Source organism: Miniopterus natalensis, chromosome 6 (assembly GCF_054644295.1).
Source record: "Miniopterus natalensis isolate mMinNat1 chromosome 6, mMinNat1.hap1, whole genome shotgun sequence".
Taxonomy (NCBI): domain Eukaryota; kingdom Metazoa; phylum Chordata; class Mammalia; order Chiroptera; family Miniopteridae; genus Miniopterus; species Miniopterus natalensis.
In genome coordinates this window covers 79,145,543-79,155,234 of record NC_142086.1, presented here as the reverse complement: position 1 = coordinate 79,155,234, position 9,692 = coordinate 79,145,543, and positions in this window count along the sequence as shown.

The window sequence follows — 9,692 nt, the reverse complement described above, 5'->3', positions numbered from 1 at the left end:
TGGTCTGTCCAACTTTCCACTTGTTCCTGAATCAGAAAAAGTGGTACACACACTTGCAGACACACATACACACACACAATGAAATTTTATTAAGCCTTAAAGAAAGAAAAGCCTGCTAGTTGTAACAACATGAATAAGCCTGGAAGAAATTATACTAAGTAAAATAATGAAATAACCCAGCGGAATAGTACTGTACACTCTTACTTACAGGCAAAATCTAAAGTAGCCAAAGGTCTAGAAGCAGAGAGTAGAATGATAGCTGCTAAGGACTGGGGAGAAAGGGAAATGTTGGTGGAGTGCAAAGTTTCAGTTACGCAAGATAAGTAAGTTACAGAGAACAACATTGGTCTATAGTTAACGAGGCTGTGCTAAATATTTGAAATTTTCCAAGAGGGTAGATCTTAAGTGTTATCACCACACACTTAAAAAGAAAGAAAATGGTTAATATGTGAGAGGATGGTGTGTTAATTATCTTGATTGTAATGATTATTTCACAATGTATATGTATATCAATTCATCAACTTGTACACCTTAAAGATAAATATTAATAAATTGTTAGCTATATTCAAAAAAAAAAAAACAAAGATGCAAGGACAACATTCTAGACTAAGTAAATAAAAGGACCCTGAAGTTTTCTTCTCAGTCATCCATTCTGAGCTCTTTGTAGCAAAATCCGAGCTATGAAGAAGCTCTCTGACCTTGAACCTACGTCTCCCAGTGTCCTCCCTGGAAGTCACATCTATCTGGACAACACTGTACTCACTGCATTTCTTTTCTGGCCATCCCATTCATACTGGGAAAAACTGAGATGTCACCAGAGCCCTCTCTTCTGTAATCGTAGAAATGAGATTCTGTGCTATAATTTTTTGGAAGGAAATATTTCTTTGTGTCCCAGAGCCTGAACCCTCCATACAGTGCAACACCAAGTGTAAGCCGGGGTGACTGCAGGGCAGACTGGGCAACCTCTGCCCGCTGCATTGCCCTCACATCCTCTGTTCAATAAAACAATCAGTGTCAGTCATGTCATTCAGTTGCTCGCAACCTTGCAGCGGTTCTCATTTCCATCCAGGGTAAAATACAAATTCCTTCTGATGCTCTAAAGACCATTTCTGCCCTGGCTCACCCGAGCCTTCTCAGGGGTCCTCCCCTAAAACTCGCTCTCGCGCCCTCAGCTCCAGCTGCATTGGCCTCCGCAGGGCTGGTCCTCTCACTCAGCTTTAGGATTTGGCGTTGACCACTTCTGCTGCCTGAGGTGCTGTTCCATATTATATAATTTATTTAATAGTCACAATGATTATAGGGTATTTGTCTGAAAGTCTAGTTCATGTAATAGATTTTACCATAAAATAGGCATCCACTAAATATTTGTTGTAAAAAAATGAACCATTAATACATGGTATTGGTATTGGCTTAATTCAGCTATAAATTTAGAAAGTGTTGGGTTATTGGGAAAAAACATTAGATGAAGAATTCGAAGATCTGGGCTTCTGTTTTTTGTTTGGTTTGTTACTCACTATGCTAACATTGGACAAGTTACTTAATATGGGCTTCCGTGACCTAATCTGTTAAAACTACAATAAAAAATAGGGAATTGAACTATTGTTCAATTTCCCATTGTTCTTTCTTCTCATTTTCTATCCACTCATTCTATGAGTGTTCTACAGCTTCCCATAAAAAAAAAAAAAAAAATCCAGGGAAAAATGCCCAGCAATTAATTTACAAACATTTGCAATTCATGGTGCATAGTAGCGGATAGAATAAATAGCTATTGAATAAATGAATGTATGTATGGATGAACATTTTAAGTATATTATTTTAAATATTTAGATGATAGTTTAGGAGTGTGGAAAGTAATTCAGAAACTAAATAGAGGTTGGAGAGGCACTGCCAGTTTTCCTATAATACAAGCACAGAAAGGGGGGCAGCAACGATATAAATGCCATTGATGAGTCACATTCTACCAAGTGCAGTGAGGAATGATCCATGCGGGAGTGCAGAAAGGATACTCGTGGAACTGTGCCATGCCTGAGAAATTCTTTCATAGTCTTGTTAGACTTAAAAATGCATCTGTAGTTGGAAATGGATAATGACCTTCAGGAAATAAAGGATGACCTAAGCTTTCACAATCTTGTTCTGATGAGAGTAAGATATAAATCCAAGAAGAAATGCTATCAAAAATTAGCCCATGTGCTGTATTTCTGAAAATGTTGCAGCATCTGTCTTCAAAATAGATGATGACGTAGTAATACAATAATTTGTACTTTCACTACCAAGCTGAAAAATGAAAAACAATTGAATTCCACATGCTGACAATTCACAGTACCCTTGAAGAGTTTGACAAAGGTTATTTTAGTCATACTGATATGTGCTTTTAATAATTAATTGGGACTTGTCAAATTATTACAACCAGAAATATCTTAACTCAGAACTAGTGACTAAAGTTAACGTTAATATTTGTGCTATAGGTGAAAACAATTACTAGAGAGAATTCATTTAAATGTACTAAATTCATTCACATAGGTGAAATCTGTTGCATGGAGAAAAATTGGCACTTTGAAAGCTTTTTCTGCCTCAAATAGATAATAGGGTTATATCTGAGTATTGTCCCAAAACTCAGGGTAAACCAGGCAAAGCCATAATCCATAGCAGGCAGGACAGACAGAACCAGATCAATAAGGTACTATGAACTTTATCAAATCAGGAAAAATCCACAGTACCCCGAGACAATAAAATGTTATTGCAAAATTAAAACAAAGTTGAAGGAAAGCCTAGTTCAGAATTTATGGTTCAAAGTGCTTATATCAAAGGAATAGAAAGTGGCAGGAGACAGAAAAATAAGTGGAGGCAAAAATGTCTGGGTTCGAGGTTCAGAAAGGGCAGCAAGGAAAAGATTTCGGAATAAGCGTGGATGACCTGAGGATGAAAGTCAGCGAGGCAGGCAGACCTTTAAGGGTGTCTGTTCCCAGCTGTCATATGCTGCGGCCTAAGGGACCCGTCGAGGGCTGTCCACATCCTCTCACCACACAGAGCAGGAAAAGCCAGTCTGCGTGGAACACCCATCTTCCTTTAAATAATCATAACACGGGGGAAATGTATCTAATACCACAAATCCTGGATTCGAGGTTTAAGTACGTTTCGCATATAAATATATCATTAAACAAGTAACCTAAGAATTTAATCCCATTTTCTAAACTAAAAAAATATTTTAATTTAAATGGTTTTTTAACCATCAAGAGTTTTTTAATGCAGATACAATGATCATCCTGATGGCCAGGTGTCCCAAAACACAATAGACATACATAGAAATGTTTTATTTGAATTCTCTCCATTGAAGTAAGTGAGCAGTGAATGATAATTTACATGCTATCCCCCCACCCCGCCAACTCCCCTACACACACTTTCCAGCATCTCTTGCTAAGACTCTTTCCATCTTGCTGACCTCAGGCTTTTAAAAAGCAGATTCTTTCTTACTTTTGTTACTTCAATGCCTAAAACAGTGCCAGACACCTGGAAAAAAGTTGATAAATATGTTTTGAGCTAAACTAAACTTTGACTACCCTTGGAATATCCCGCAATATCAAAATCAAAGTAGCAGCTGCAAATTATGCAAGCACTCCCTTTATATTTTAAAAATAGCAAAACTTTAACAAGTGTGCATGAACATTTTTTTATCATGTTTCTTAGTTTGGGTTCCCAAGAGTAATACTTGAAAGAATGACTTGAGTGCAAGTAGGTGTTGAGTCCAAGTAGGTGGAAGCTCGCAGATTGAGACAGAAAAGGAGGAAAATTATATAAAAGATGAATGTTTGATATTGTTATTGCTGTGAGCATCTGAGACTTAATCCCCCTAGGAATCCTCCAAAGAATTGAGTAGAATAGACTTTAGAATTGTCCTGGGTAGGAGAGGAGAGGGGACATTTATCCACTGACTTCTATCCCCAATGGATAAGATTGCTTCCCATGGTCTTAATGTCCCTGAACTGTGTGGCACCTTCAGAAAGGATGAGTGGCCTTGTTCAATTTTAGAAAAGAGCTCGGGCAGAAAGTCAGAGAAATGTCACACAGCACTTTCCAGGTGGACCAGTCAGCCTACAAGAGATTTCCGTCAAGGCGTTGCTGAAATGAGAGGTGTGCTGAGGTGATGTGATATGTGCTACATCAGGTTAACTTAATATTCTGTTTTGAAAATTTGATAAATTACGTTAATTAAAACACAATCTCAGTAAATTCAATATGTAATATATTATAAAATCCCAATACACCATTTTTTAAAAAAATGATTATCAAGCGTGCTGCCTATATCCTTTTATATGTAGAATGTTCAGTATAAACACAGCTCATTCATTAATTAATTTATTCATTCATTCAACGTGTATGTATTTGATAATAATGACAACCAGGCACTCCTCCAGAAAAAGAGAAACACTTAGTAACAGCACAGTTAAGGACTGCTCTTCTGGAGCTTTTATTTGATGGGGAAGGGTGTCCCAGGTCTTATATTATTCAAGAAAATAATATAAGAAAAGTTGAGTCTAACTGTTAATGTAATCTAGTTTATATTGACAGATTGTCAAAGCCACGGGAAATCCTGTTTTCCTAAATAAAAGTTAATATATCTCATGTTAAATGTTCCATCTTCTATAAGTAAAACACAGTCAGTGGGCAGGTCATAAAAAATGTATCTGATAGGTTGCAACTTTATTTAATTTTTAGCTATCTCATACAATATTCAAATTAAATGCTTAAATAAAGCACTTCTTATGCCAATAGTTTGAAGGCAACTGAATGAGGGCTTCTTGAGTAAGTTTGAATATTGATTGTACCAGTGATAACAATAATAACATTACCAACTGACTAACATGTGTTCAACGTACAGCTAGGATAAGAGAACTGATATGCAGAGAACTTTGGAAGAGAGATGCAATGAGAGCAGGAAAAAACATTTAAGTTAATATTGAGGTTAAAAGAATTAGTAAAGCATAACTCCTGAGACTAACATGGTGTATATCAGGCTCCCTATATGAGCATGCCGTAGCCCAGAAATAATTTCATGTGTAAAGAATTTGGTACAGTAGTCATTGGGTGCAGACAGGTTCTGTCACTCAGTCATAGTATCCATGGCTGTGTCATTTGCTATGCCTAGTTGCTTCACCAAGTAAGCAAAATTTTTACATGCAAATATTTTCAAAAGTTTCACAATTAAAGTGTTTTCCAGGAGTTCTCTGTTTCCATAAATAATTATTGGGGGGAAAACTTGGTCAAATTTTGGTTTATATCATTGGATAGTTGATGACTTGGACATAAGCTACAGAATAAGTTTTAGTTTGCAACATAGCACATACATTTTAAAGTTAAAAATATCACTTTAAACTTTTCTTATTGATTTTGGATCAAGATTTATATAGAGGTGATATTAGAAATCTTTGTAATGTGCACATCAGAACTGGTCAATCAGTGTGGCTTCTATTAAAATACATAAATTTATTTAGGATGATCAACCATGTATCAGATCTAAAAATAAAAGAATTGGAAAAGACAAAAGTGATAAAGCACACTTTAGAATATTTCCAATGTCATTTATAGCCGTGAAGGGAGAAAAACCATATCTAAGTTCACACAGCTTATGTGACAAAGCATGTTTTGAAATATACAATGCACAGTTTAGTGTTTTATAAGACTAATAATTCTTCATCTTGGAAGATATATTTAGCATATAATTTCAGAACGGATTATTCCAGTTCAATGTTTAAACCACTGAAAGATGGTGCCATTCTTTTAACTCCATAGAACATTTTCCAATACTTATTGTGATATTGGAACTGCATCTCAGCAAGACCTTTTCTTTCTTTCTGGCTTTTTACTATTTCTTTTCATGGGGGAGTCCAGATGGAGATCGAAAGACAGGAAGGTGGGGAAAAGACCTAACCAGTTTTATTTGCATTCTGCCTCCAACAGCGTCTCCTCACAAATTAACTTCAGCCTGGCGGCCATAGAGCAGCCATTGGGTTCAGCTCCAGCTCCTTTCTGTCCTCCCAGGGCCAGCCTTGGGCACCCCTGCTCCCAGAGGTGCCAGCAACAGCCAGATAACACTTTCTCCTGGGCCATCTCAGCTTCATCTTAAGGGGTCCCTTCTCCAATGGTCTAGGTTTCCATGACCCCTGCTTCCTCCACCTAGTTTGGTATCTATGCTACCTGAGTGGACCTCTTTTGCACATTCAACTTTCCAGCAACCATAGGAGAAATTACCCTACACCACAGTACTTCTGTTGAAATACCTAATGTGGGTGGTTCCCTGTTTTTCTGACTGAATTTTTGCTGATACAAAATATTTTCAGAAATGTACTTTCCTAGAATATTTTGTCTGCATTCTTGAATTTAACAAACCTAAAGAATTTTCAGAAATTGAAAGTTATAATAAAAAAGACATGCTGGCTTTTGTTTTAATATGAAGTATTTCTTTAGTTTTACATTTCTTAATGTGGAAAAAAATAGGGTAAAAATATCATAAGACAAGATAACAAAAATGTCCAAATATTTTGGTTGTTTTGGTTTATGGCATCTCTGTGACTATTGATTGGCTGATTTTTATGAAAAATTTTATTGATTGGCAGGTTACTTATGAACAAGTATACACACAGACCCACACACAGGTGTACCTACATATATCTCTAATAATGTGATTTTTCTATTGGTTTGAAAATTGATTCTGTTATAACAATCACAAGCATCTTGGAAATAATTTCTAAGGCTGTTTAATAAAAGTAATTCACCCATCTGAAAGCATTTCATCAGCTACTTTTTAGTAGCTTTATAGAAGAAAAATATCAATTGCTTAATTTTCAGAAGAACCTAGATTTCAAGCTTCAAAAACAACACAGAAAGTACTATTATAATGCAATAGCTATTTTTCTTTAATGCATATGTAAAGGTATTTTAACTAAGGCCAGATAATTTGGTATTCTCAGGTGAAATCTGCATAGTAGATCATGTTTTTTTCAACAACCATTACAAGATCTTGTATGAGAAATGCATGAATGTAGATTGTGCTCTTTACTTTCCAAAATCAAAGAAACTGTGAGTACTTATGCTAATAGGTAAGGGAGAAAGAAAGACTAAAACCAGACCTAATCATGTATTATCATTCTAATATAGAAATCTGAGTCACTCTATAGCTGACAAAAAAAATTTTTTTTTGTGAAAAACAAGCAAAATTAGACAACCTACTACATCTTAATGTCATTTTTATCAACCACTGAATGCAAAAAAATTATAAAAGAGATAATATGGATATTATATATGCAATCCCTAAAGGAGCTCCCATTATGATACAGAGAAATAGTATTGGAATTATAACACAAACTTGCAACAAAACTACTGGAAATAAATGTTATGGGAACATGTACAAGTAATTGAATAATCTTAAAACACCTGACGAGCTGTGTTGCTGTCCATGACAACCCCCTGCAATGTTTGCCCCTTGTGATCACTTGTATCCTCGTAATTATTAGTAAGACTAAATTTTGGTAAATTCTCTGATTTTGGCGAACCTGATTTTACAGTCTGATGCTTTGAGTTATTGTATCAACTTAGTACTTAGTGAGGTTTCTCCAGGGAAACAGAACTAATGGGAGAACATATATTCAAAGGTGGGTAGAGACATATATATTCATAGGTAGATAGATATTTTTATGTATAAAGATATATAGTGATCTATACATGAGAAGTGACTTGTATAAGGAATTGATTGGCTCATGAGACTATGGTGACTGATGTCCCAAGATCTGAGGTCAGCAAGCTGTAGACCCAGGAAGGCCATGGTGCACTTCCAGTCAAAATGCCAGCAGGTTTAAAACCCAGAAAGAGTCAATATTTCAGTTTGAGTTCAAAGGCAGAAAAACAAAACCAAAAACAACAAGGCCCCAGGTCAATATAGGCAGGACAAGTTCCCTCTTATTCCATCAGCTTTTTTGTTCTAGTCAAGCCTTTGGCTGATTGGATGAGACTCGCTCACATACTCCCATCGGGGGGACTGTCTACTTTACCCAGTCCACCACTTCAGATGTCTATCTCCCAGGCACGTTTATAATCATGCTTGACCAAAGGCATGGGCCTGCTGTGGCCCAGTCAAGTTGACGCATAAAATTAAGCATCACACTTACTAGTCATCCTTCCTTTTTAAAATGTTGAAATAGTATACAGATTTTCTATAGCTGCTTCTTATACAATAAACAACGACTGAGAGCACTCTCTCAACTGAACTGGTACAGTGCAGATTTCTTCACTCTACTCTACCCGGGAGCTTAAAGAAAAATGGAAGGAAGTTTTAAAAGCACACTTTGGATTATGCATTAAGAAAATTAAGTAAGTAAAACTTAAAAATGAGACATCATCTGAGGTTAAAGAACAATAATTTAAGTAGACTTAATCATTCATTTTATGATTTCCTCTTGTAGCCTGTAGCAGTGATGCAGTGATATCAGACCAGCGCTATCTAGATACAGGAAGTTTTTAGATTGATACATTTAAAAGACAGAGAAATCCAGGGTGTTATGGACAAGATGACTGACATGAATATGCACAGAATAAAAAGACAGATAAGACTGAAAAAAGGCAGATGAACTCTGATGAATGGAACTTTTGAAGAGCACATGGTCATGAGGAAGGAAAATGTCAGGTGCATTAAACATGAAAACATGATAAAGAGAAAGGAAGGGGTATGATAAATACAGAAAAAAATCAAACATGATAGGCAGAAGTTTAGAAATGGTGCAGTTCTGTGTTGTTAGAAATCACTGTATCAGTTAGCTAGGTCTTCTGTAACAATACACCACAGATTGGATGCTTAAATAATAGAGCTTTAATTCTTAACTATTACACAAAATAACTACGTTGATTTATTAAGTACATCAGTCTCACTTAAATATTTACATAATAATTAAGAATTTTATTTGCTGTTTCAGTTATAAATAATATAATTTTAACTAATATTTTTAATCACTTGCAAAAATACCTGGAGGTTAAGCTTTCCTACTTGCTACATAAATGGCCCATACAATGTTTACATATAAATTAAGTAGGTAAATTTTTACATCTTTCTTCTCCTATCATATCAATTTTTTCCTCGCTGATTTTTGTGTTCTCTATATTTTTGTTCTGTATCATAAGAAAAGTTACCAGAGGATACAAGAAAGTCACCATATATTTGATTTTTAAATCTTATCTAACAGAAATGTGACCTGAGGACTAGCCATAGTACAAGTTCATAAAACCAAGTAGGTATGTGTGTGCATGTGTGTGTGTGTGTGTGTGTGTGTGTGTATGTATGCCATAAATTATGGATGTTACTCTTATATTCCTAAATAAAGTAGCTGTAAGCAATGTAAGAACACTGTATGTAAATTATATTTCCTTTTTTATTAAGGTAACATTGGTTAATAACATTATATAAGTTTCAGGCATAAAATGTTATAATTCAATATTTGTATGTGCTGTGGCCTGCTTGTCACCAAAAGTCTATTTCCATCCATCATCACATATTTGATGCCCTTTACTTACTTCACCCACCACCACCTCCTAGTATTTGCCATATTTTCTTCTTCATTTCCCAGCTTTCCTTTCCATAAACACAATTTTGTTCTCATTTATAAAATTTTTATCCTGGTCAAATCTTGATTTTCTTGAGGCCGTGTTCA